This window comes from Suncus etruscus, chromosome 1 (genome assembly GCF_024139225.1).
Source record: "Suncus etruscus isolate mSunEtr1 chromosome 1, mSunEtr1.pri.cur, whole genome shotgun sequence".
Taxonomy (NCBI): Eukaryota; Metazoa; Chordata; class Mammalia; order Eulipotyphla; family Soricidae; genus Suncus; species Suncus etruscus.
In genome coordinates, this window is record NC_064848.1 from 28,274,018 (window position 1) to 28,301,844 (window position 27,827).

At 32.6% G+C, this 27,827-nt stretch overlaps 1 protein-coding gene, 1 non-coding gene and 1 pseudogene across 2 annotated transcripts in view; 2 read left to right on the plus strand and 1 right to left on the minus strand.

The window, feature by feature from the left end:
• ERBB4 (erb-b2 receptor tyrosine kinase 4) overlaps positions 1 to 27,827 on the minus strand; it is a 1,143,943-nt gene that overhangs the window by 1,026,137 nt on the left and 89,979 nt on the right. The gene's annotated exons all lie outside the window — the stretch shown is intronic.
• On the plus strand, positions 9,715 to 10,408 carry LOC126012428 (ubiquitin carboxyl-terminal hydrolase 4-like; annotated as a pseudogene).
• LOC126032245 (small nucleolar RNA SNORA51) lies at positions 12,988 to 13,120 on the plus strand. The gene has a single exon (XR_007503834.1). It is a non-coding gene; the product is annotated as a small nucleolar RNA SNORA51 (small nucleolar RNA).

Genomic DNA, 27,827 nt, shown 5'->3' on the forward strand with positions numbered 1-27,827 from the left:
AGAATTATTAAATTGGTTATGTAGCTTCAAAATCTCTGATTTCAATAAAAATGTGAAGATAACCCTATTTATTACTAGTCTAGATATATATATATAGATATATATAGATATACCGTATTTGCTGGTGTATAAGACGACCCCCTAATTTTGTAGTTAAAACATAGGTTTAGGCCTATATTCGCTGTATCAGACAGAACGTTCCTGTGTTGCAACTGTATGTACCACAGTGAGCCAATCACAACAAGCAAAGGTTCAAGGGTTATACTGTAATAGACTTCCTCTCTGATTCTGGCCAATCTGAGCAGGCTGTTTACAGTGTAGATTCGGGTCCAGAACATTGTCTAATTTGCAGGCATCAAAAGCCTGCTTGGATTGGCTGAGTTAAAGAGGCCGTCTGAGCAGCCTTGAAGTGATTGGTGCAGGATCGAGTTGGAAAATTCGTTTTGTAGCAATATTCAGACAACTTTTGTTTAGCGGCATATTGAAACATTTTTAGGGATATACTCGGTGTATAAGAAGACCCCTGATTTTCGGTTGACTTTTTTTTTTATTTCAAAAGTCGTCTTATACGCCGGAAAATACAGTATATAGACATTAGAAATAAGTACAGCATATTTTCTATATCTCTTTTTCTGTTTCATATGAATTAAAAATAGAAAACATGCTGAATTGATTTAAATTAAAACCCAGCTAAAAACATCACAGACTAAGACATAGTCTGTGACCAGATTGGTTTGTCTAATGATGTAGTTGTTGTCACAATAAATGGCTATATGCAAAGATTTCTGTCTAGTTAGTCATTTGGCTTGAAATAAACACTCAAAGAGATGATTCCAAACTAACTAGGCCAAAAGTTGCCTTAAGCTCTGCCAACCCAATGCTAATTCAACTAGGAATATGTTTTTATTTTGCAACAAATGAGTATTTAAACCTATTAAACAGAATTTGAAGTGTGATTTCAAGAACATGTCTGATGGGAATTTAAAGCCCAGCAGTGATTGTGGAGCCTAATTTTTCCTGTCCAACATTATTTACTGTTTTGATATCCTAAAAGATGAAGGACTAGTCCAGGAGTAAGAATAAATAATTTGACTAAACAATTTTATTCGAAAAAAATAAAACATGTTCAATTCCTTAGTTTATTTTGTGATGGCTATTTTATAGCAAAGTGTACAATTAATTAGTTCTTTGATTAAAAATTAAACTTAGCCCTACTTCACTACTAATGTTTCAAGAAGAAAGCTACACTTGGGGCTATCACCAATACTTAATATTAACTTGCATTTGTATGCCTAATGGGATTGAGAAAAACACAGAGGGTAATTACTAAAGCATCATTCCTTGCCAACAAAATCAATGAAAAGTCACCTCCCACTGGGTCCACCCATACCTATTTATCTGCCACATCCAAATGAAGAGGCTGTTGAAAACATGGCAGCAAAGATAAGAAGTAGAGGAATTAAGATACACACCAATCCCTCCAGTTTCCTGCTTCTCGAAGACACGCACAATAGTGTACTGTTCACAGCATCCTTTCATTCCTTTATAAGAGAAGTCTGGCTCACACAACCAGAGACTTGGAAATAGACACAACCTTTAGAAAAAGGGTTCTAAAATGTCTGCTCATTTTCAAGATCTTTTATTCCCATGTTACAAAGATAATAATACCTGAATCTAACATTGTGAACTATAAACAGGCTTGCTCTCAAGTCAATCACATTTACTTTATGTTTTATGTTAAGTGAATTAAATTATATGATTCAAACTTTAAAGGACAAGAAAAAGTTATACTAGCTGGTGACCTACATACATTTGTGAAACACCCAAACTCTTCCAACATTTACATGACTGTTAGCAATATAGTGTATGACTGGCATACATCTGAGTGTCTCTGTGTCTGTCTGTCTGTCTATCTGTGCATGTAGAGTCTAGGACTAATGCCAACTATGGGCAATGAAATTACTTCATTTTTATCTACAGGTACAATAGTAACAGTGATTCCTTTACCCATCAAAAATTATCAGATTTTTGTCCCACAGTGTTTCAAAGCTTGACTAAATCTATTTGACAGTACTATAGTAATAAATCTTTAATCTTATCAAACCGAACTTTATTTGATAAATTAGAATATTTTCTACTTCCTCTCATACTAACTCTCATGATAAAGACATTGGCAAGATAATATCAGAAAAAGACTTCCTACAAAAAATACACCTAAGAAAAGATAAAATATCAGCAAATTGATCTCACATTACTAAAATTAAAAACACTTGGAAATACACTCAGGTTTATCTCTTATATTATAAGCTAACTGATGATAGAACATATTTTCTAGTTCATTCCATAATTTAAACCAAAATAATTTATGATAGTTACAGTTCACCTATCAACTTTAAAAAAGGCATGATAATTTACAAATAAAATATAGAGTATGGCAATACATTGTTATCCAGAGAGCATAGACAAACTAACAATAATTACAAATTTCTTGTCTATTTTTAACATTCTGTATTGAAGTATTTTGCATTATTTTTGTTTCAGCTCTGAGATTGTATGTTTAAAAAGTAAGGATGGTACAGAGATCACCCTGTTATTCAACTGCCTACTTAAGTATTGGAATAAAAAGTATGACTTTAGTTTTACTTTCAAATCCATAGGTAGTTTAATTAGTATATCTATTTTTCCTGCTTTCCTATACCTAGTTTTGTCAGACACTACAATGATAGTCCCTCTTGCCACATAGGTAGCCTATAAAATCAAAGAAATTCTATGATATCCCTATTGATTATCCTCCAATGCATTCTCCATTCTTAAACTTTAGGTATTCAATAGATGTGAGCACAAAGTTATGGGCAGAAAAGTTCTCTTTTTTTTATTTCTCAATCAGATAGATATGTCTCTTTAAGCAGAAATAAAACAGAGGCTTGCAATTTCTCAAAACATATATCTCCTGACAGTGAAATAAATATGCTCAATCTTTGCTACAGTGTTAATTTCTTACTAAATCAAGGTGTTTGGTCCTACTGATAGTGTCAGCTGGCCTATCGTTAAAACTAGATTACATTAAGTTAGAATATGAGTTGTTGGAGTGATAGAAAAAGTTTACCCTGGGAAAGAAAAGAGTTGGGATTTCAAAATATAATGGGCAACAAGTAATTATATATAATGGGCAGCAAGTAATTATATATATATATATGTATGTATGCATAAAGAAAAAGATCTTTATTTTGACTTCAAAATAAAAGGTTTATACACAAAAAATTTTTATTTGTATTTTTATTCTTTCAAAGACAACAGTCTGCAATCATTTTTTTCTTGAGACATACAGAATAACAGTTTAAGCAATAACTAATGCTTGTAATATATCCAAGAGAATAATATTGTCTAGAAATTGAATGACAGGTCTGCTCGAAGAGATCTTTTATATATGATGCTTTTTAAATAGGCAAAAACATTTCTAAGATTCACTAATACCTTTTATAAACATTATAAAATGAGCTGCAATATTAAGTTTAAGAATGTAAATATAGCTTATTATTGGTATGTCCAAAAATTTTGAAGTTAAAGAAAACCAGCTTTACAGATTTTTTAAAACTGTTCAAAACTAATTTTATAAACATTTTATAAAATCAAAATCTTCATTTTATAGTTATATTTCCCTATATAGGCATGTGCCTTATTTATTAAGTGAAATAAATTATAAATGTTACATACATACAAAAATAAATTTTGGTTATATTTCTAAAGCAAGTTACAATGGTCTTTGTAAAAATTTTTAAGTAAAGAAGGGATGTAAAACATATGCATATACATGGCATTTAATTTTTTGTAACATAGACTATCAAAAAATTAGGAAGATTGTGTTTTTTAGAAAATAAGGTTGAATAAAATAGAAGTGGAAAAGAAAGCTTATACTGTCTTATTTTTTTCTGTTATCTTTGCCTACTGAGTGTGCTAATAACCAAATCCTTGATATGCAGGGTAAGTGACCTAATCATGTGAATTATTAACTTCTCAGTTCAATTATATTCAGAAAGTTTTCTCTTGAATCAATTTTCACATGTTGAAACATTTAGCTTCTGAAATGTCAACTTTTATTAAAATATTATAATTCAAGAGTTTTCAACCTGTAACATTTATATTATAATAAGACATCTTTACAAAGTATTTTAGACTATGAATTTGGTACATATTATTTTCCAATACTTAATACTTTTAGATTTGAATTATTGTGTTATAATGTGTATAAATTTGATTTTATAGAACATTTTATTTTAAATATATATTTCAGTGTTTTAGTCAAATATTTCCATGTATAGTTTATTAGTTACTATTTTCATGAAAGTTTCAAAACATTAAATTTCCTCTGCTTCTTGGTCTTTCACTACAAATCAACATTCATATACATAAATACGTACATATATAGCATATACATACATATAGGTCTGCTTAATAGAAATGTTAGGGACTGAAGCAATGATATAGTGAATAGAGAGTAGGTGCTTGCCTTGCATGCAACTGACCTGAGTTCAAACCCAGACACCCCATATGGTCTCCTGAGTACTGTTAGGAGTAATCCTTGAGTGCAGAGCAAGGAATAAGTCCTCTGCACCTCTGGACATGGCCTCAAAACAAGAATAACAAAAATCCTTAATGTTTTATGTGTTTATGTGAGTAGATAATTTTATTGATTTATGAAGCTTATACTGAATGGTGATGATTTTAGGAATAATGTACATCTGTGACACAAACACTTTGTAATTCATTATCACTCTTTAGAAGAAATTAGTCTATTCATATACTAGAACTAACAAATCTAACTGGCTACCCACAAAGAGGCCTCAGGATTACAATTTTGAATCAACACTTCTGACAAAAGACATCAGCAGATGTAAAAAAACACTGTTCACTTATTTTTGCTCATGGGAGTATTTCAAGCTACAACATAAAGTATAAAAACATTCTTTGCACTTAACATTACTTAATAGTAACTACTTGTAATAGATACCTGTTTACACCATTTTAGAAGAAAATCTATTTGTCATTCTATTTCATTTCTAATGCAGTAGTTCAACCCAATCCAGAATGCATTATTGATATGGAAATGAGTGTAATTAGCAGCATAAATGATCTGTTATTTATGATACAAGTCAGAGCAGTAAATCACCATTGGTTCACTATCATTACTATGCAAATAGAAGACAGCAGTTAATGGTCCATGTGTTGAAAACAGCCCACTTTCTTGCTCATTTGTAAATGAAAGGCAAGGGTGAGAGTTTAAAGGAGAGATGACAGTTCATCACATTGTCAGTTCTGGGTGGTTCTTGGATTAAGAAAATATTTTAAACAAGCAGTTGTACCTAATAAGTTACTATTTTCTGTACTGCATACTTAGCCACAGTCTATTGCAATGTCATTTTCCAATTTCTCTTTATTATTTTCTTGATTTGTATCAAACTGGAATCATTATGAATGTGCTTTTACAGTATATAAGATAATTTTATATGATCAGAAAAAACGATCTAAAATTTTTCCTGAAATTAATTTCATTGGTCAATTAACTTTATATTCTTATAAATAGGTTTAATTTTCTTATAAGGAGCTAATCTAGCAATAAGTTAAGTGCCCCAAATTAAAAAATATGAATGTCTTATTAGAATTTAGTCAGTATACCAAAAAAAATCTGTTCGTCTTTTTTGTTTGGACCTTTTGTTAAGTTTCTAGGGAATGACAGCTTGTGGTGGAATTTAGTGCATCAGTAACAGATCAATGATCACCTAGTGAAATGGGAACAAAGGTAGGTTACAAATAAACCTAGGAAAAGAGTTCAGAGATATTGTAAATTGTGTAAGGTTCATTTTGTATAGATCTGCTCATTTTATAAATTATTTGAAAGACATAGAATTAGAAAAATAATGTCTATATGTTAGAAATACTTATGTAGACAAAATTTCAATCTGGGATAAATGAGCTTTATAATTATAATTTTTATATAATTATTTATTATAAATTGTATAAATTAGTCAAAGATACTCAGAAATAATGTATGATTTTGCAAAATATTATACACAATAAATAATACATACTTGAATATCATAACTCAAATTAAACATTTTCTAGATACCAGAATTAAAAGTAATTGTATATGCACAGAAATTTGATTAAATTACTAAAGTACAAAATTACCTGTTGCAAATTATATATTTTCATCCAGTATAATAAGATAACAATACCATGTACAAATTCACTAAATAAAATAATAAACAAAATAAAATAAAAATAAAAAGATGTATTTAAACACTGATTAAAACATTTTTAAATAGCTAGGTCCCTTCTTTTCATTATTGTTAATGTTTCTTGTTAAAAAAATAAAAATTGGCAGAATGTAAAAAAAAGAAAAAGAAAAAGAAGAGATAGTACAGAAATGGAACTAATCCTAGGAACTGGTATCAAGCCTAGGCATGAGTAGACTAATTCAGGAAAGAGAGGAGTTATGGGCCAAGAAGTGCATATAGAGTCAGGCTTCTATAGCACAGTAGTTGTCTCCTGTTGAAAAGGTTAACCAAGACCAAGAAGATCTTGCAGAGAGAAAACCAAAGAGCTGTTAACAACCAATTTCACTCTTCTTTCTCAGCCTACATTCCTGGTGTTGCTTCCCAACTTGATCACTGGATGAAGCCACAGAGAATCTAGACCACAAAAAAGTAAAGGGATAATCACCTCCAAGTCACCATTCTACTGAGAAAGAAAATGTCAAGATCTCTCATAGTACAATATAACCTTAGGTCTTCATGGCATTATCTGGGTATAGAAAGAAAGCAAGACACTCATTTTCTAAAATCCAAAAGTTCTCTTTCAACATTTACACATTTTCCAATACTACGAAATTTTTCAATGTTCAATGACTTGTGCCAAATACATGTAAATGTAGTGAAGAGAGAAACAGAGATACCAAAAGAAACTTTGCTTTAAGATTTTTAGTACCTGCAAGGGGTTCCATTTAAAATGCAAATGACAAAACATTAAAATATCAAAATTAGATAAAAATTTAGTCAGTCACCACAAAAATAACACCTAAAACAGTTGGGAGTACTCTTGACTATCAATGACTTGATCTCTAATCATAAATGAAGGCACAAAATAGAAGAAAGACTAAAAAAATTGGTTCCGATTATCGAGTCTTAACATCAGATATACACATTAGCTTAGGTCTTCATGGCATTATCTGGGTATAGAAAGCAGGCAAAACACTTGTCATTTTTTAAAATCCAAAAGTCCTCTTTCAACATGTCACACATTTTCCAACACTCATAAAATGTAGTGTGAAGTGTTCCAAGAAAACAATACAGGGAAAAAGGCAGAAACTGTTATTATATGTGTTCAAACAGGTCTTGAGGATAAAAATGATTATAATTGGGGTGGCAGACTGGGAGGATCTCAATGGGCTACAACAAATGACAGGTATACATAAGGTTCTAAGTTTGATTTCTGGTATTACAAAGCCTCCAGAAAACTATAGCTGTGATTAAGGTATCCCTAATATCAGAGGTCAAATAGAATGAAATTACTGGGCAAAACAAACAAACAAGCATCAGGCTTATTTATACCTCAGAGCTAAGTATTTTTAGGAGTAACCCCAGGCAAATACTTGGAAGACCCCCAACAAAGACAATAAGAACTAAAGATGGAAACTGTAAATTCATCAAGATTTCAATCCAGCAAGAAGATTTATTATTCAATACATATATGAACTGAAAATAGAAGTACTTAATATATAATGCATTACTAATAGACTTCAAGAGATATATTCTGGAAACACCTCAGATGGCAATGAACAGTTCATCTATGCAAATATTATCAAGGAAATAATGACATTAAAAGAAGTATTTAATTGGACTGAATAGATAAAAACTTCTATTCCTAAAGATATAAAAATCTTTTTCCTTAAAGTTACATGCTATATTTTCAATATTTCATTACATCTTGGAGGATAAAGGATTATCAATTAAAATATGAAGCATGAAATTATGCAAATCAAAACCCATTTCTTGCACTAACAGTTTAAGACTAGAAATCAAAAATTAAAAAACTGAGAAAAATTCTAAAAGTATGGAAAAGAAACAACACAATTCTGAACACCTCTTTATTTGACTTAATGAAAAAGTCAAAAAATAAATAAAGGGCCCGGAGAGATAGCACTTCGGCGTTTGCCTTGCAAGCAGCCAATCAGGACCAAAGGTGGTTGGTTCGAATCCCGGTGTCCCATATGGTCCCCCGTGCATGCCAGGAGCTATTGCTGAGCAGACAGCCAGGAGTGACCCCTGAGCACCGCCGGGTGTGAACCAAAAACCAAATAAATAAATAAATAAATAAATAAATAAATAAATAAATAAATAAATAAAATACTGAGAGATGTTAGAGCAAGAAGGTGTTTGCCTTGCAGCACTTGACCCATGTTTGAACCCTTGTCCTCTAAGCCCACAAGGAATGATTCCTCAGCACAGAGACAGGAGCAATACCTGACCACATCTGACTGTGACCCACCAAAAAAAGAAATAAAACAATAAAAACAGAGCTGATATTAGCTGTCAGACTTTATGGCATACAAAAAATGGTATATTAAGAAAGATGTTCATCTGCATAATGACAAATTAATAGAGAAAACATAATTAAATAAATGTCTTAAAATAAAACCTGAAGAAACAGAAACAAAAGAATGAACAAGAACCATAAGAGAAGGACTAAGCACCCAATCACCACAAATTGGCTGCCATTGATTTATTGTTTTAATAAGTCCATTTGCCAGTTCTTTAAGTTCTTTTTGGAGCAAGTAATAATAAGTATATTTTTATACGCTTTTTTTGTTTTGTTTTTAGGCCACACCCAGTTGGGCTCAGGGTTTATTCCTGGTTCTACATTCAGAAATCATTCCTGGAAGACTTAGGGACCATATGGGATGCAGCAGATTGAACCAGTGTTAGCCCAAGTTGACTGCATGCAAAGCAAATGCACACTACCTGCTATGATATGAATTTGGCTATTTGTTACAGACTTGAATGGGGGCAGGATAGAGAGTGGAAAGGAACCTAGGGACATTGGTGGTGGGAAGAGGACAGTGGCAGTGCATTGGTATTGGAGCACTGTATGCTAAAAATAGTTATAATATGAACAAATTGGTAAATCACAGTGTCTTTTGTTTGTTTGTTTAATTAATATCTTTATTTAAACACCTTGATTACAAACATGATTGTAGTTGGGTTTCAGTCATGTAAAGAACACCCCCCTTCACCGGTGCAAAATTTCCACCACCAATGTCCCAAATTTCTCTCCTCCCCACCCCACCCCACCTGTACCCTAGACAGGCTTTCCACTTCCCTCATTCATTCACATGGTTAGGATAGTTCTCAGTGTAGTTATTTCTATAACTGCACAGTGTCTTAATAAAATATTTTAAAAAATGGGAAAAGAGGTCCCTGATTCATTTTCACTATGTGCCTTAAATATTACGGTAAAAGATTTGTTATTCATTTTGGTCACAATAAAAATTATAAAATAAAGAACAAAATTTGAATGAAAAGAAAAGAAATAGTAAGCGAATAAATATATAGCAATAAGGGGGCTGCGAGTGCTCCAGTATGCGTGTGGGAGTGGCCCCGCAGCATGCTCTGCGTGGAGCAGATGTCCGGGCCAGCTGGGCAGGGGCAGGGGGACGAGATGGCTGAAGGTAGAGGCTGCCAAGAGCAGCCACCCAATGCCGAGACCCAGAGGTTCGGTCTGGGGGCCTTGATGCAGACCCCGCTGCAGTGGGGAGCACAGTGGTATCTTATTGACAGTTGGTGGTTCAAGCAGTGGAAGAAATACGTGGGCTTTGACAGCTGGGATATGTACAGTGAGGGAGAACACAACCTGTTTCCTGGCCCCATAGACAACTCCGGGCTCTTTGCAGATCCAGAATCAGACCTTGAAAGAACATCTAATCGATGAATTGGATTATGTATTGGTCCAAACGAAAGCCTGGAATAAGTTATTAAAGTGGTATGGCTGTGTAGGACAGCAGCCCAAGTGAGAAGAGTTGTGGTGCATGACCTGTTTGTCAAACACTGCAGAGTGGAGATGTACTTGCTCGAACTGAAGCTGTGTGAGAATAGTGGCCCCACCAATCTTGAGTTGCCATTTCAGCAAAGCTGATACTCTTGCAACCATTCAGAAGGAGATGCGGAAGCTATTCAATATTCCTGCAGAGTGTGAGACGCGACTGTGGAACAAGTACATGAGCAACACCTACGAGCCATTGAGCAAGTTAGACAGCACTGTTCTGGACGCTGGGCTTTACCGGGACCAGGTACTAGTCATCGAGCTTCAGAACGAAGATGGCACATGGCCGAGGCAGACCATACAGCCAATTTAAAAAAAAAAATTAAAAATTAAAAAAATAATCAATAAAATCAAGAGCTTGTTCTTTTAAAGAATCAATAAAACTGATAAACCCTTTGGGATCCTCACCAAGGAACAAGAATTTAAGAAAAAAAAAAACTCTGATTATAAGTATCTATAGAGTGGTCACAGAGATAGCACAGTGGTGGTGTGTTTGTCTTGCCGGTGGCCATTGCAAGTTGGACCCAATTTGATACCTGACATCCTTTATGGTCCACTGAACCAGCCGACGCAATCTTTGAGTGCAGAGCCAGAAATAACCACATGAGCACCATCAGATGTGACCCAAAAACCAAAAAAAAAAAAAAAAAAGTATCTAAAGGGGGCCAGAGCAATAACACAGGGAAGGGCATTTGCCTTGCATGGGCCTGACCCAGGTTTCATTCCCAGCATCCCATATTATCCCCAGAGCCTACAGAAATAATTTCTGTGCATAAAGTTAGGAGTAAACTCTGGTTTCCATCAGGTATGCCCCCCATAAAACTATTTAAAGAGTAAGGTAAACAAAAAGTTACAGATAAAAATCTTAAAAAATAAAGATACGTTTTTGTGTCCCTAGGAGTGGTATAGCTGGATCATATGGAGCTCAACTTCCAGCTTTTGTAGAAATCTCCATATCGCTTTCCACAAAGGTTGGACCAGACGGCATTCCCACCAGCAGTGAGTGAATAAGAGTTCCTTTCTCTCCACATCCCCGCCAGCACTGCTTGTTCTCATTCTTTCTGATGTGTGCCAATCTCTGTGGTGTGAGATGTACCTCATAGTTGTTTTGATTTACATCTCCCTGATAACTAGTGATCTGGAGCATTTTTTCATGTGCCTTTTAGCCATTTGTATTTCTTTTTTGTCAAAGTGTCTGTTCATTTCTTCTCCCCATTTTTTGATGGGGTTAGATGATTTTTTTCTCGTAAAGTTCTGTCAGTGCCTTGTATATTTTGGATATTAATCCATTATCTGATGGGTATTGGGTGAATAGTTTCTCCCACTCAGTGGATGACTCTTTTATTCTGGGCACTATTTCCTTTGAGGTGCAGAATCTTCTCAGCTTAATATAGTCCCATCTATTTATTTTTGCTTTCACTTGTTTGGAGAGTACTGTTTCCTCTTTAAATATAACTTTAGTCTCAATGTCATGGAGTGTTTGACCTATATGTTGTTCTATATACTTTATGGTTTTAGGTATGATATCTAGGTCTTTAATCCATTTGGATTTTACCATTGTACATGATGTTAACTGGAGGTCTAAGTTCGCTTTTTTTCAAGTGGTTAGCCAGTTGTGCCAACACCACTTTTTTTTTTTAATATAAATTTTTATTTTGATCATAGTGGCTTACATATTGTTGACAATAATATTTTAGGTACATATTTACATAAAATCAGGGGGGCTTCCCATGCCAACACCACTTTTTAAAGAGGCCTTGCCTGTTCCATTTAGGATTTTTTGCACCTTTATCAAAAATTAGGTGACGGTATATCTGGGGAACATTCTATGAGTATTCAAGCCTGTTCCACTGATCTGAGGGTCTATCTTTACTCCAATACCATACTACTGCTTTGATACCTATTGCTTTGTAATACAGTTTAAAATTGGGGTAAGTAATACCCCCATATTTCTTTTCCCAATTATTGCTTTAGCTATTCATGGGTGTTTATTGTTCCAAATGAATTTCAGAAGTGTTTGATCTATTTCTTTGAAAAATGTCATGGGTATCTTTAGCGGGATCGCATTAAATCTGTACAAAGCTTTGGGGAGTATTGTCATTTTAATGATATTAATCCTGCCAATCCAACAGCAGGGTATAAATTTCCATTTCCATGTGTCTTCTCATTTCTTTTAGCAGGGTTTTATAGTTTTCTTTGTATAGGTCCTTCACATCTTTAGTCAAGTAGACTCCAAGGTATTTGAGTTTATGTGGGACTAATGTGAATGGGGTTGTTTTCTTAATATCCATTTCTTCCCTATCATTATTGGTGTATAAAAATACAACACAATACAAAAATACAATACAAAAATCCCTTTCTCACTCCTATATTCATTGCAGCGTTGTTTACAATAGCCAGACTCTGGAAACAGCCTAAATGTCCCTCAATAGATGAATGTCTAAAGAAACTATGGTACACATACACAATGGAATATTATGCAGCCATCAGAAGATATGAAGTCATGAAATTTTCCTATACATGGATGTATATGGAATCTATTATACTGAGTGAAATAAGTCAGAGGGATAGAGATAAACACAGAATGGTCTCCCTCATCTATGGGTTTTGAGAAAAATGAAAAATATTTGAGTATTGATTCTCAGAGACAAAATAGAGAAGGACTGGAGGGTCCAGCTCCTGACATGAAGCTCATCACAGGAATCATTTAGTGCAGTCACAGAAATAATTACACTGAGAACTATCATAACAAAATGTGACTGAATGAGGGAAGTAGAAAGAAAGTACAGGCCAGTGTGGGGTGGGGAGGAGGAACACTTGGGATATTGGTCATGGGAATGTTGCACTGGTGAAGGATTATATATATAAAGAAAAAAAGAAAAGAATGGATAAGGCCTCCCAATTCTTATCACAGGCTGTGTTCTCTACATTGACTCTATAGAAAGAGGAGGTACAGTATATGCACCCCATATACTCCTCAACCCAGGCCCTTTGCCTGATCTGTATTGTAAATTGGGGGACAACAAAATAAAAAAATAAAAAATAAAGGTACAGAAGACATGAAATGGAAAGACATTTCTTGCCCATATATAGGAGAATAAATATTACAATAGCTGCTTCACAAAGAATGACCAATAGATTCAACTTTATTCCTACAAAAGCACCAATGATCGTTTTCAAGGAAGTAAAACAGATGTTTATAAAATGTGTTAGGAAACACAGACATCCAAAATAAGCCCAAGCATTCCAAAAGAAATTAGAAGAATGTCAGGCTTTCTTACAAAGATATAGTAATGAAAACAAAGTAGTGTTGTAATACAAAATGGTACACAGACATGTAAGAGAATAGAAAATAAAGAAAAATAATCATAAAGGTAGCTAATCTATAATAAATACAATGATACATGTTCATACAGTGAATAAAACAAATCCTCTTAAACAAATGATTTGAAAAAATATTCAATACTTATTTATCATCATGTAAAAAGTGGATTGCGGGGCCAGAGCAGTGGCACAGCGGTAGAGTGTTTATCTTGCATGCAGCTGACCCAGGATGGACCATGGATTGATTCCCCAGAGTTTCATATGGTCCCCCAAGCCAGGAGTGATTTCTGAGCGCATAGCCAGGAGTAACCCCTGAATGTCATTGGGTGCGATCCCAAAACATAAAACAAAAACAAACAAAAAAAGATGAATTGCCATAAGTCATAATAATAGTGGGGATACAAAAATAGGGTCCAAGTAAATGAGGAAGGACCTGATAATCAAAGCACAGATGCTCATATAAGAACATTTGCTATCTGGGCCCCACAATCATGTTCTGCCCTCATTTGCATACATGCTCAAACTGCAAGACCTTATAGGACAGAGATGTTCCAGTCTCTTGGGTACTGAGGAGTCAAGAGCCCCAAAGGAAAGGTACTCTGCTCATGGAGAATAGAGGCGGTGGCCTAACAATTGTCCTGAACATGAGCCCCCACCTCACAGTCCCTAGGATTCACAGTCTACCCTCCTTACAGAAAACCTCTTTTAAAGAAAAGTGACTGCCATAAAAATAAAAAAGGCAATTTATGACTGAGTAAATTGTATTTGAACCTCATACAAATGAGTGGTTAACAAGATTTTAACATAAAAAATATATCAACATTCAGAAGAACTCCACAATAACAAAATAAGCATATCACTTTTTAAATGAAGCAAAATATTAATACATACTTATTAAAGAATACAAATTAATGGCATTCATTCATAAGAACATATTAAACATTGCTTGTTATTAGTGAAATCAAAACCATAACTATAATAAAATATCATCTCATATCTCATACCTAAAATATTCTATCACACACCAAGTAGGAAAAGTTTTCATGAAGTTTTGACAGAATATTTGTGAGTATGAGGAAGAAAATAATTCTGGTACACTTTAGTAGGAATTTAAATAATTGGATCAGCAGCATAGCTTATAGGTCAAAGTACATGCTTCCCCTATCACAGTATGAACCCCTACTCACAGCCAAAATTAAACCATGAGCTTGGAGTGAAAGGATATCCAGAGCATCAATATGGATGACCCAGGGAACAAGAATTGTTAATATTACAGAAAATAGTCTAGAGATTCATTTCAAAGCGAAAATAGAAGTGTCATCTAATCCAGTAATATTGTTCTGCATTTATCTAAGCATATGACAATATTAAGTTGAATGAATATTAACATTCCAATGTTCACAGTAGCAATATTCCTAACAGTTAAAATGTGTGAAGAGTCTAAATGTTCAGAAACAGATGACTGGATAAAAATGCTTTACATATAGATATAATATATAAATATAGTCAATGGAATATTATAGTTCCATTTAGAAAAGATAAAAATATTCCTTCAAGAAAGAAATGAATAGAACTTCAGATAATTTGCTAAATAAAAATATTAGATGATTTTTCTCTTGACAAATATGCTTTACTAATGTAAGTAATACTTAAAACTAATCTTAATCACTTAAAACTGTGTTTATCAGAGAAAAATAATGGTAGGAAAAATGAGAGAATTTCTCTTTGGAGATGGTAGTGGAAACAAAAACATACATATTGAGGAATGGAACAAATTTAATTCCATGATATTTTAAAAGATAATGCTAAATTAATGAAAATATTTGAACTATAATGATGAATACATTTTACATCATTTGTATTAAAAGGAAATAATCCCTCCATGGAATGTTAAAAAGAATGCTCAATTTTATCTTTCTCTGAAATTTAATATTGATTGAAATTTGATATTCAGTTAGTTTTATATGAATAAATTACAAGTAACTAGAATAACATTTATTTATATCTTTTCCATACAACTGTGAATAACTGCTCATGGATGATAATTATTTAATGGGAGCTCACTATATATATTGCCATCAGAGAAAAACTTTGTGAAGTATTAAATAACTTGGCTTCAGTAAATATGCTCCTAAATTTCTAATAGGAATAAAAATTAGATTCCAATAAGTCTAAAGTGTATCCAGTAACAGTAATTAGCAGTTATATTAGTTTATAGAAAATTAGTTGATAAGGATCCAATTAGATTTTTAAATCTCCCTTGCAAATTAATGGGCTCTTTTTTCAAGCAACTAATTTAATACCATTAACAATCCACATAAGTGATGGGGCAATATTTTTTGAGTGAACTTTCACAGACCTACTCATAGTTTGTCTGCTTACTGAAGAATCAATTATATAATAACCTGGTCTATTTCTTGAAATATTCAGATAGGCAGATAGAAAAGTAATGGTAGCAACAAACTCCAGGAATAATAGCTAAATACAGTACAGTACAGTACAGTCTTTTAAGATTTGTAAGCATTATTATTTTAGAAAGGCTATTGCTGTCATAAAACAATAGTACTTTAATGAGTCACATACACTGCATTCTTTAAACAAATATATTTATGGGCCAGGAGATAGGAAATTGGTGCATATGCCATGAAGTGCTTTATGTGGCTCTATTCTGAGCACCTCTAGGCATATACCTATAGAGCCCCAAGCACTATAAGGGCCATCTTGGTAGTGCCTTGGATCTCATCACCACATCCTCACACTCTAGTATGAAATCACCAGTCTGATTGGCCAGCATTTCTGTGAGTGCTCTCCAGGTCCACTGAACTTAGCTTGGAAATCCAAAATCCCAGCCTCAATAGAAATACTTTAGATTAGAAAATGTATTGTGTTCATTAACTTAGATTACTTATATTAGAGTATCCTTCATAATTCTGATAGTAATTTTTGTAGTGGATATTATAATCCTAGCCCCAGCGTTCATTCACTACCTGAAAGATAATGCATGCATGGAGATATATTTAACAATTCTCACTTCAGCAAAAAAGATATGCGATTTCTAAAATAATTCATTTTATACTCACTTGTATTTTGTGGAAACAACTCCACATTTAAACACCAATGAACCAGAACTAACTAGAGAAACAATACTATGGCACTTGCATCAAAGGTACATAGCCCTGAGTTTGATCTCCATGGTACCGTGAGTACCACCACATATGGTCCCAGTGGTTTCCAAAATTACTAGTCCTGAATAACACTTGAACTACTGGCCTGAGCACTGAACCATCAGATCCCGTATTGTTGGGAGTGGTCTTTGCAAACAGAATAAATACTAAAAAACTACAAAGACCTGTAAAATTTCCTTTTAGTACAGATTTCTTTCTTTCTTGGGGACATGCACACTAAGTAGTGCTCGAGTTACTATCGGCTCTGCACTCAGGAATCTCTCCTTGTGTGTATTCACATAGGATGCCAAGATCTGACTCAGGAAGGTTACAAGCAAGACAAGAGCCCAACCCACTATACTATCACTTAAAGCTGATATAGGACCTTTTCTCCCCCTCACTCCAGCTTGGGACTGTAGGAGAAGGAAAATAAGGAGTTAAGCTATATATTTTATTTGCCATGTATCTTTCTAAACTACTAAGCCATCTTCCAGACCCTTCCTCTAAGGATCACATTTCAGCACCACTGTTCTTATATATCATTGCCTTTTGTGGCACCAAAGTTTGAATTCCCGGCTCTCTACTTTTCAGACAAGGGACTTAAGCTCTCACCTCAAGACTTGCATTATTCTTCAGTTTTCGCACTATCTCCTCAACAAAGTAACGGATGTAGGAAAAACATTAAGTATTTCATAGGTGTCCTTTTTCAAAATTCTAATCTAAATAGATATCAATGGCAGAAAATGCACCTAATTATTTTGAAATATTTGAAAACACTTGGAACATTGGTGGTGAGAATGTTGCACTGGTGATGGGTGGCGTTCTTTACATGACTGAAACCCAAACACAATCATGTATGTAATCAAGGTGTTTAAATAAAAAAAAAAAGAAATATTTGAAAACAGCACTTATTGTTTTCTGGTTCTATAATATATCAACATACAGACACAAATACTCCAGACAACAAATAAAACACATTGAAGTTCCATGTTATGATGATGAATTCTATGGGATAGCAATGTGCTAAAACTCAAGTCTGTGTTTACTGATAGCTTTGCCATGCAATCTAGGGGAATCATTCCATGAAAGAGAAATGCCCAGAGAGATACTTTAAATTGGAAAATTATTTCCCTACATTCAGATATTAGACTACCTCTCAGGAAACCAATAATTTACAAAGTTAAATTCAGCAAGGTGACTCAATTATGTGATTTTATGTTCCAGTTCCTGGGCATGCTTTACAAAGCATGCTAGAAATAATGTTACTTCTTAGCAGACATCAAGAGAATAACCAATCCACAATGGTACTAAATGGTATGAATACATAGGCATGCAATCAGAATTGTGTGGTCTGAAGTTCCAGGGATCACTAAGTTAAATAACAGTAGTCAGAATGAATTATAAGTTCTCAGAACCACAGAAATAAAATGATTTTATTTGACAGTCTTTGAATTTGAGAGGGGCTTAAAAGCCTCTCAAAAGATAATTTTTGTGCCTAAACTTCCAAAATTATCCTTATAAGAAATACAAATATTTTTTTACTCTACACTTTAGAACTTTGGGAAATGAAAATGTACTAGAATTCACACTATACTAATGTTCAAATCATATGCTTGGAATATTTGAAATATTTTGGTTGTAAAGAACTATAAATCATTTCAGAACACCAAATATCAGTGCATTAGAGGTACATTAGAAAAGTTGCATAAAATATGTAGCTATAAGTTTACTACAAATTTGAATCAATAAAATCAATAGACCTTACTCATTTACATATCTAAGACATATTATATGTATTTTAATTTATTACACTATGTGTAACATCTGTATATATTATAAATAGTCCACAGTAATCTTAGAAAAATCAAATGCATAGAGAATCGTTGTTTTGTTCAAAAATGCCAAGTAGTTTCATTTTAATACACAATGACTTATTCTATTTGAATTTGTTTTCCCCAAATTTTTTTTTTTATTTTGGGTCACACCCGGCAGAGCTCAGGGGCTACTCCTGGCTCTAGGCTCAGAAATCGCCCCCGGCAGGCTCAGGGGACTATATGGGATGCCCGGATTCGAAAGGATTAGAACTACGGTCCTTCAGCATGCAAGGCAAATGCCCTACCCCTATGCTATTTCTCTGGCCTCTGCCCAAACTTATTTTAAGATATGAAATCAAAATATCAAATTCCAAATGCTTCTATTATTTTTTCTAATTATTGCTCATAAAACAAATGAAAGTGAATATAATTGTAGCAAATTGCCTATCAGTTTAATCATGCAAAGGAGCCATATTTTATTTTTTCAATACTTTCCACCTTCCCTTCAACACAGAAGAAAACACTATAAAATGATTTAAAATCCAGATTTATGATCTAAAATTAATTTCAGATACTTTTTGACTTAGAAGCAAATTTATCAGAGAATTAAAAAAATGTGATATATACTTACTAAAGTAGATTATTTAGCACTTTTGTTAAAGAACCAAATGCTGTTTCTGACAAGTTAAAAAGCCACTGCAAACAGAGTGATATTATGATAAGAATGATGTTTCCTAAGTGCCTTCATGTTTTCAGTTTCTACTTTCTAACCCCTGGGTGAAAATATCTTATTACAACCACAGATCTCTGATCTTCAATCATTTTCTATAATCTTGGACAAAATATATGAATGAATGATACATTTGCATTATAGTTACCTACCCTTTTAATACATAATGATTTTCCCCTGGAATTCTAAATTGGCTTTACACAACACCTTTTATTAAAGGTAGAAAATGAACATTTTCTATTCTTATTAATGTTCTATGATAAAAATATTTCACAAACAAAATAGAAGGCATAATTATAAGAGATGTATACTGCTGACCAGGAGTGAGCACAGAAACAAGAGTAAACCCTAAGCACTACTAGGTGTTAGCAATAACCAATTAATTAATTAATTTTTTGATTAATTCATAAAGCCTGCTTGGAGATCAGATCTTGAAAGCTCTCAAGCTTTGAACCTTATATAAAGATAGGTCATTTGACTGACTATTATTATTATTATTATTATTATTATTATTATTATTATTATTTTGGTGTTTGGGTCACACTGGCAGCACTCAGGGGCTACTCTTGGCTCTACGCTCAGAATTCGCTCCTGGGAGTCTCGGGGGGACCATATGGAATGCCGTGATTCAAACCACCGTCCTCCATGCAAGGCAAACGCTACCTCCATGCTATCTCTCCAGCCCAACTGATCATATTTTTTGCATGTAAAATGCCAGAGGGCTCATTGAGTACTACTAGTGTGTCCCCAATAAAAACAAAAACAAATTTTTCAAAAAATTTTATAACTAAGTGTGATAAGTAAAAACCAAATTAGAATAAAGAATAATTCAGTGTAGTCATTAAGGTTAATGACTAACTCCCCAAAACTGTGTTGACCTCTTCTCTCATGTTTTCAAGCATACTTAAATAAACACAAATTCATGAGGAAACATGCAGTGATACAGTAATGAACTTTTCTGTGAGTAGCAATCATTTGACAGAAAAACTTGCAAATGCACATTTCTTTAATCTAAATTAAATAGAATTTAATTACATCTAAATTACAATCATACTAATATGATTAATAAGATGACTATCAATGTAAAAAGTGAAAATTATATTTACTAAATCACTATGTTTCAAGTATTCTATATGTTTTTTAACAATAAATTATTACAAGAAACTACTGCAAGCAAAACTAGCACACCCCTTGTCAAACATAGCACATGCACACATAAAACTTAATTTCCCCTATATAAACATTCTGGAGATTATCAACTAATTAATTATAGAACCTGTGTTTCTCTAAAAAAGAAAATTATAAACAACAAAAACATATTAAAGCTTAAATAACTATTCAATATCTATACAAGAAAAAAGACAGAAAAATCAATAGGTTTTAACTTCCAAAGGGAGAGAAACATCACTTACAAAATATTATGCAAAGCCATAAACTTCCCAGCAATCAACTTAATAAAAAGTGTTAGGCTCTTAAAAGAAATCTATAAATTGTACTGAAAAATAAATCTAAGTAAATAAAACATCACGCCTCATATCACCATTATAAATTTAGTTATCACCTGTTAAAATATACAGTTGATGTAATTACAATCAAAATACTAGTTAGTGAGATTGTAATTTTAGAGAAATGATTAAATTTTAGGATTTATATTATTAAATCAATAAAAAGACTGCCCTGACAAGCTACAATGCTCAAGTTAAATATTATAATAGTGACTCAAGAAAAGACCCAGAATAAATAAGCACTACAGAGAATCCAGGGACAGGCATACAAGTATCAATTAAATATAAACTGATACATCTAACATAATTGATAAACAGAATCAAGCCTGTGAGAAATGTTGAGATTTTTTTAAGTCAATTTTATTTGAATGCCAAATGTGTATTAGGAAACCAAAAAATTTACCTAGGTTCATCAAGCTAAAAAGTAAATGGATACTAGTGTTGAACTTCAAAGAACAGTATGTAAATAATCCATTACTTGCTTTTTCTTATTTTTATAGTAATCTTTTATTTGAGCACCATGGTTACAAAATTGTTCATTTTGGGTTTCAGTCATTACTTCTGAAGGTCTGCCTTACATATGCAGATTTTTCTGAGATAGGTGCCTCAATGTTATCTTCTTAGTAGTGAATATAACATCTTTCATTTTTAACTTATCCATAGTTAAAATGGACTATTTTTATTTATTTTAAATTTGTCATAAGGATTTCCAGTTCTAATTCTCTAATTTTTCATTACACTGCTTAAATGTTCAAGAAGATAATATATATTATATGTAGATAATATATATTTTAGCTAAAGTGTATGTAAATATGACATTTATAGATGTTGAGCTTACAGTTTCTCTGATGTAACTTCTTTCTATTCAAAATATCTCTCCAGTTATCTCAGTAAAATATGAATTTTTATTGCAGTGATTTCATTCCTTTAATTTTAAACTGTTCTCTACTATTAAAATTAATTATTTTTTGAAGTTATAAATGTTGTTCTATGTTGGTAAGGTATGACTATGAGGAGAAAAGAAGGATTTCTGGTAGGCATGGGAACTTTTAACAATAGTGAATAGGAAAAGTCTTAATAATCTAGTTCAAAACTAATCAAAAAGTCATTTCAAGGTCTGATTTTAGAAGTCAAAGAAAATTATATGTGAAAATCCAATATTTACACTTTGGTTATTTTTTGAAAAAGAAGAAATATTTTAATGGAACATAAACTTTATGTAAATCTAAAGTAAAAATTTTGAATGGAACTAATAAATTTATAAAAAAAATTGTCTTTAATTAATACATCTGAAATGAGGCAGAGGGAGTTAATAGAAAGAAAAAAAAAACTTGGTGTTTGCCTCACAGAAGGCCAATTCAGGTTCAATCCACTGCATCCCATATGGTCTCCTGAGCCTGTCCAAAATAATTTTTAAGCACAGAGCCAGGAGTAACCTTTGAGCACTACCAGCTGTGCCCCCCCCCAAATAAAAATTCCCACCTTAATGCAGTAGTACATATTAAAATTTTTTGTATCAAGATTTTCTATTATGAGATACATTTTCTTTATAGGGTTAATTCCAAAATCATTACCTTTTGTGGAAATTTCTTCATTTATATATTTATTTAAAAAATCTACTGGACTTCATGTTTCTTTAGGGGGCACATCCCCAAATGCTCTAAGCTTACTCATGATTCTGTACTCAGGAGCATTCCTGCTAGATGTGGGAGCCAGTATTAAACCCAGATCAGTAACAGGCAAGGCAAGAGTCTTATCCACTCTAATATTTTCTCTGGTTCCTCCCTTTAGGTTTTCTTTAGAGTAAAAGTGTCTATCTTAAACAGCTTTCATTTCATTGATAAATATTTAAGCTAATTTTTAAAAGAATGAATAAATACAACGATGAACAAACAGTAAGAATACGATTGTTTATTTTAATAAATATTTCACAATTTGTGCAATGCAAATATGATAATTTTCTGTCACATATACACTAAAATAGAATTAGCATAATAATATATGTGAATATATTCAACAGGTATGTATATATCTTACAATGTTCATGTTCATTGCAAACATCTTTCTTTTTTACATTACTTTTAAACTGAAAAAATCTTATACTGTCATTATTATATTTATAGATATTTTAAAATATTTTAAAATAAGTGTTTCAGGGCCAGACCGGTGGTGCAGGGCGTAAGGCTTCTGTCTTAAGCGTGCTAGCCTAGGACAGACCATGGTTCGATCCCCAGCATCCCAGTTGGTCTCCCAAGACAGAAGCTTCGGAGCTCAGAGCCAGGGGTAAACCCTGATCATTTTTGGGGGGTGTGTGGCCCAAAAGCCAAAAAAAAAATCCAAACAAAAATAACCAACCAAAAAAATCACATTTTAATGCATAATAAGTCAAAAACTTTGGTTTTGGGGGGGTTGTTGTTTGTGTGTTTGTTCAGGGGAGGGCACACCACTGATGTTCAGGTTTCATTGCTGGCTCTTCAGTCAGATATTCACTCTAGATGTTGTGCAGACCATGCTTTAGAAAAAAAAAAAAAAAGAGTTGACTATGAACAAGGCAAGTCCCCTACCAGTTACACTAATTCTCCAGCTCCCTGCTTTTATTGTTTCATGTATTTCCTAGACTTGTAAGGAAGACTAGAAGAAATATGCTTGTAGATTTGAGCACTGGTGTTCATTCCTAATTAAAAAAAACAATGCTAGCATAATTTAGAAAATCAAAGTATTTTAAAGAAGTTGTAAGATTGATTTCAAATGTATATTTGCTAATCACACAAGAGTAGCATCATTTATTATATTCAAAGCAAAAGAAGAAATGAATAAACTATACCCAGCCAAGTGTATAATCCAACTTAGCTGATAATTAGTGCATTCTACTATAGTGAGAGTGGCTTTCTTTCTAATGTATAAAAGGTATTAACTTTCACTTGAAAAAGAAGTAATGAAAGAAAGAAATAAAAAAAAGCTTCTATTTGTATACAAACACCAAGCATGAGAATTTTACACTGCATCCTAGGAGAAAGCAGGCAACCAAACTAATTTCCTTAAACTCAGAAATCTGTGTCTGTGACTTAATTATTTGAAAAGTTACTATCTAATTTTTACATGCCATTAGCATATTTTCTTTTGTATATGTGCAGCTTTGTTTATTTTACCCAGTTTGTGCCTTTTTGTTGTTGTTGTTAGTAAGCCCTGTGCTGAGAGTTTTATAGTTTCTTCTGGTAGTCATCCATTCTATTTCTACTTAGGTTTTGCAATGTGATCATTTGGATTATATTCACTTTTTCTTTTATGTTTAGCTTCATTTTTTCAAATTTTACTTCACATTGAATTAATATGTCTTTTATCTCTTCATGTTTCTACTACATATAAGTGATAGTTTTCTGTATAGACTTGCTTGCCTTTTCGTTTGCTTTTAAAAATAAATTGTGACTATTCTCATTTTTATTAAAATGCCCACTTTTTTCCTATTATTTTGTCTCTATTTTAAATAAAAATTTGCTACTAGATTTTCCTTGAAATATATTTAATTAGAAAAGCATTTCAACATACTATAGAAGCAGATAAAAACTAATTAACAGAAGACTCATTTGTATAATTATTTCATTACCAATAAGAAATATCTAATTTCTAAAATTCTGATCAAAGCAGCAACTTTGGAAAAATCTGTGAGGAAAAATATTACAATTTCAACAATATGATAAAATAATACTTCAAATAAATCTCTCTTTTAGGACACTAAAAGATACATTTAATGAAATATACTAAAATAATAATTCTAATCTGTTTTATGAAAATTAACAAAATTAGTGATGCAAAATTACCTAATACACTGATAATGATAGGTATCACCTGATAAACTTGCTACATTATTTTCCAAACTGGTTGTAATATATATTATACTACTATTTTCTTTAATTATTTTGCTTTAATTATTATAATGTTCATAATCATAATTAGTCACCTAAAAATTTTGTAGTAAATACACAGTGCATTAACTTTTGAACTATTAACAATGCATTAAGTTTAGGCTCTCAAAAGGAAAATGCATCAAACACTAGTCCATTACCAATATGATAAATGACATTGAGGTAAAAATACTGTCTTATACATTTAAGAAACATGAACATAGCTATAATCATAAATTTTATAATTATGGGTTATAATTATAGTTCTTCATTAATAATAATCTGTGTTAGAATGCTGTAGACTTTGGATGTGTTTGTCGTTATAAAGAGATTGTAACATTAGCATCTTTTTCTCTCAGTATATAAAACTTAGGGATACATAGTATGTAGAATAACTTACAATATAATCATATAATAATGGCATTGTATATAACACGTTCTGATGCAAATATACCATTTTGTCCTAAATGGCATTTAACTATGTCTGATTAAATTTTAATAGAAACACAGGGCCTGACCATAGTGTGTAGGGTACTGGCATACAATTCAAGAAGGCTAGAGTCCTGCCAACAGTAATTCCTGAGTGTCAAGCCTGAAGTGAATCCTGAGCACTGCCAGGCTGTGATCCCAAAACAACAAAAATACTACGGATGAGCTTTAGTGATGACCATTATATAGTAGCATTTGTCTCACAAAACTACAGACTGCTAAATCAGGTTTTTATTTCAAATGTTGCATGCCAGTGGAAATTGGTTGATAATTATCTAAGTAACAATGGTGAGAAATAGGCTCTAGCATGCAAACTTCTTGCGGAAGGTAGAATAGTGACTTTCTAAAATCCTTATCTTCATGTATTGCACATTTAGTAAATTCACATGTCAAAGGGAATTTTGAACACCATAAAATTGAGGTGCTAGAATAGATTACTCTGGGTTATCTAGAGGTATAAATAGACTCAAAAAACACTTTTAAAAAGTAAGTAAAACCATCTTGTTCTGCCTCACAAATGGAGGGGAAAATAATGATGGAAGGTTCCAAGACCGAACAAGTGTATGAACATTGAGTAGAAATAAAAAAATGATCATACTTAAGCACCAAGTTCAAAGCCAACGACAACAGAATTAAAATCCAATTTACAATAAGCTAGACACAGAGGGACTACTTATACTAGCAGCCCAGGGATCAGAGAAGGGGGATATAGGATGCATGCTGGGAACAGGGGTGGAGGGAAATCAACAGTGGTGGTGGGAATGCCCCTGATTCAATATACCTAAAAAATTACTGTGAAAGATGTGTAATTTACTTTTGTCAAAATAAAAAATTATTTAATTAAGAAAAGATAAGTAAAATTCAAGGTGAAAGAAGATTTAAGGGCAGAAGCAGTGATTCTAACCATGAGACAATAACTAAAGGCTATATGACAGCGAAGGCAGGCTGTCAACTGAATTGGACAATACTAAGTGAATTCTTCCAAAGAGCCTCCAGGAGGAATGCAATGTTGTTGACATCTTGATTTAAGTCTATTAAAAGCCATTTTAGACTACTAACTACCAGGAATATAATAAGATTGTACGGCTTTAAAAACATAAGTTTGCATTGTCTTAAGTCACCAAGTATGTGGTGGTCATTTATTACAGCAAGTTACAATCTTTAAACAGTGAAGGCATATCAGTGGACAAGAAATGTGTTCTAACTTACGGCTGACAGAGAATGTAGTTGTCAGTAACTCATTACAGTTCTAATCAGGTAGATGTTAGTCAAGGAAAATGAAGCAAGACAACATAAAATTCCCAAGAGAAATATAACATTGAATATAAATTGAAACAATCCTTCCTTTATCAAATTACCTTTTCTTTCTAACCACTATACAAAGGTTTTTTAAATAATGAAAACATGTAAAATTTTAGGTAAGTTAGAAGTGAATAAAGATATAAAATATGCTAATTTATTTATGTTATTTTTTTCTCAGTGACTATCAACTCTCAGGAAAATATATTTAAAGAAAAATATTTCCAGTTTTTTTAAAGATCAATCCCATAGTCCCATTCTTCAACTTAAAAATATTACATATGTGGGACCATAGATATGGTTCAGAAATAGAGCACTGGTCTGGCATGATTGAAGTCCTGTTCTTGACTTCCAATACTACCAGGTAATAAAACTATTATTCCTCTTTTGTTTTAATTATAAATCTTTTATTTAAAATAAATGATAAATAATAAATAATAATAATAAAAAAATGATAGTGCAGAAAATAATTTTTAAGAAGTTCAATATATAACACCCTTTAAAAATTTATATTTCTTTGAAAGATTTTCTAGGAAATCTTATATTCAGATATCCTCTCAAAGAATATAGTATTGTTGTGCATAGAAAATTTTGTTGGCCATATTATTTATGTACTATTATATTATGCATTGCTTAATATGCAAATAAACTTAAGGGAAACAACTCAACGAAAAGTGTGGATGTTCCCTGGTGCTTACACATTAAGACCAATATATGAATTAGATTATTTTCTTTCTCCTATGTTGCATAAGATTCCAATTTTTATTATAAGGTACTTTAAAACAATTTATTAAAAAAATTTCATGTTAGCCTATATCTATATTATACTTAGCTAAATATGATTTAATGATTTTCATAAAGTTATAGGCTCTTAACATAATAGGTTTATGACACAGTCAGTAACAATTTTGAAGTGATTAAAATGCCCTCAGTGAGCAGTGGCACAAGCAGTAAGGCTTCTGCCTTGCCTGAGCCAGCCCAGGATAAACCATAATTTGATCTCTTGTCCTCTCATAAGGTCCTCCAAGCCAGGAGCAATTTCTGAGCTCATAGCCAGAATAATCCCTGAGCATCACTGGGTGTGGCCAAAAAAGAAACAAACAAACAAACAAACAAAAATGCCCTCATATTCTGATATACAATAGATGTTGACTATAAAGAAATTTCCACTGATCAATGTGCTGAAAATGTCTTCAATAATATCATCATAATTCTTTATAATAACCTTGACAATTATGTTGAATATGAGCAAATTATTAATTTTCTATGGTAAGTTTATTTGTTGATGTTGTTTTTGTTTTTGGGCCACACCCAGTGATTCTCAGGAGTTACTCCTGGCCATGCACTAAGAAATATATTCTAGGTTGGAGGATCATATGGGACGCCAGGGGATCGAATCGTGGTCCATACTAGGTTAACACATGCAAGGCAAATGCTCTACAACTTGCAGCACCACTTCAGCTCCAACTATGGTGAATTTGTTATATCAAACGTTGTAGGTGATT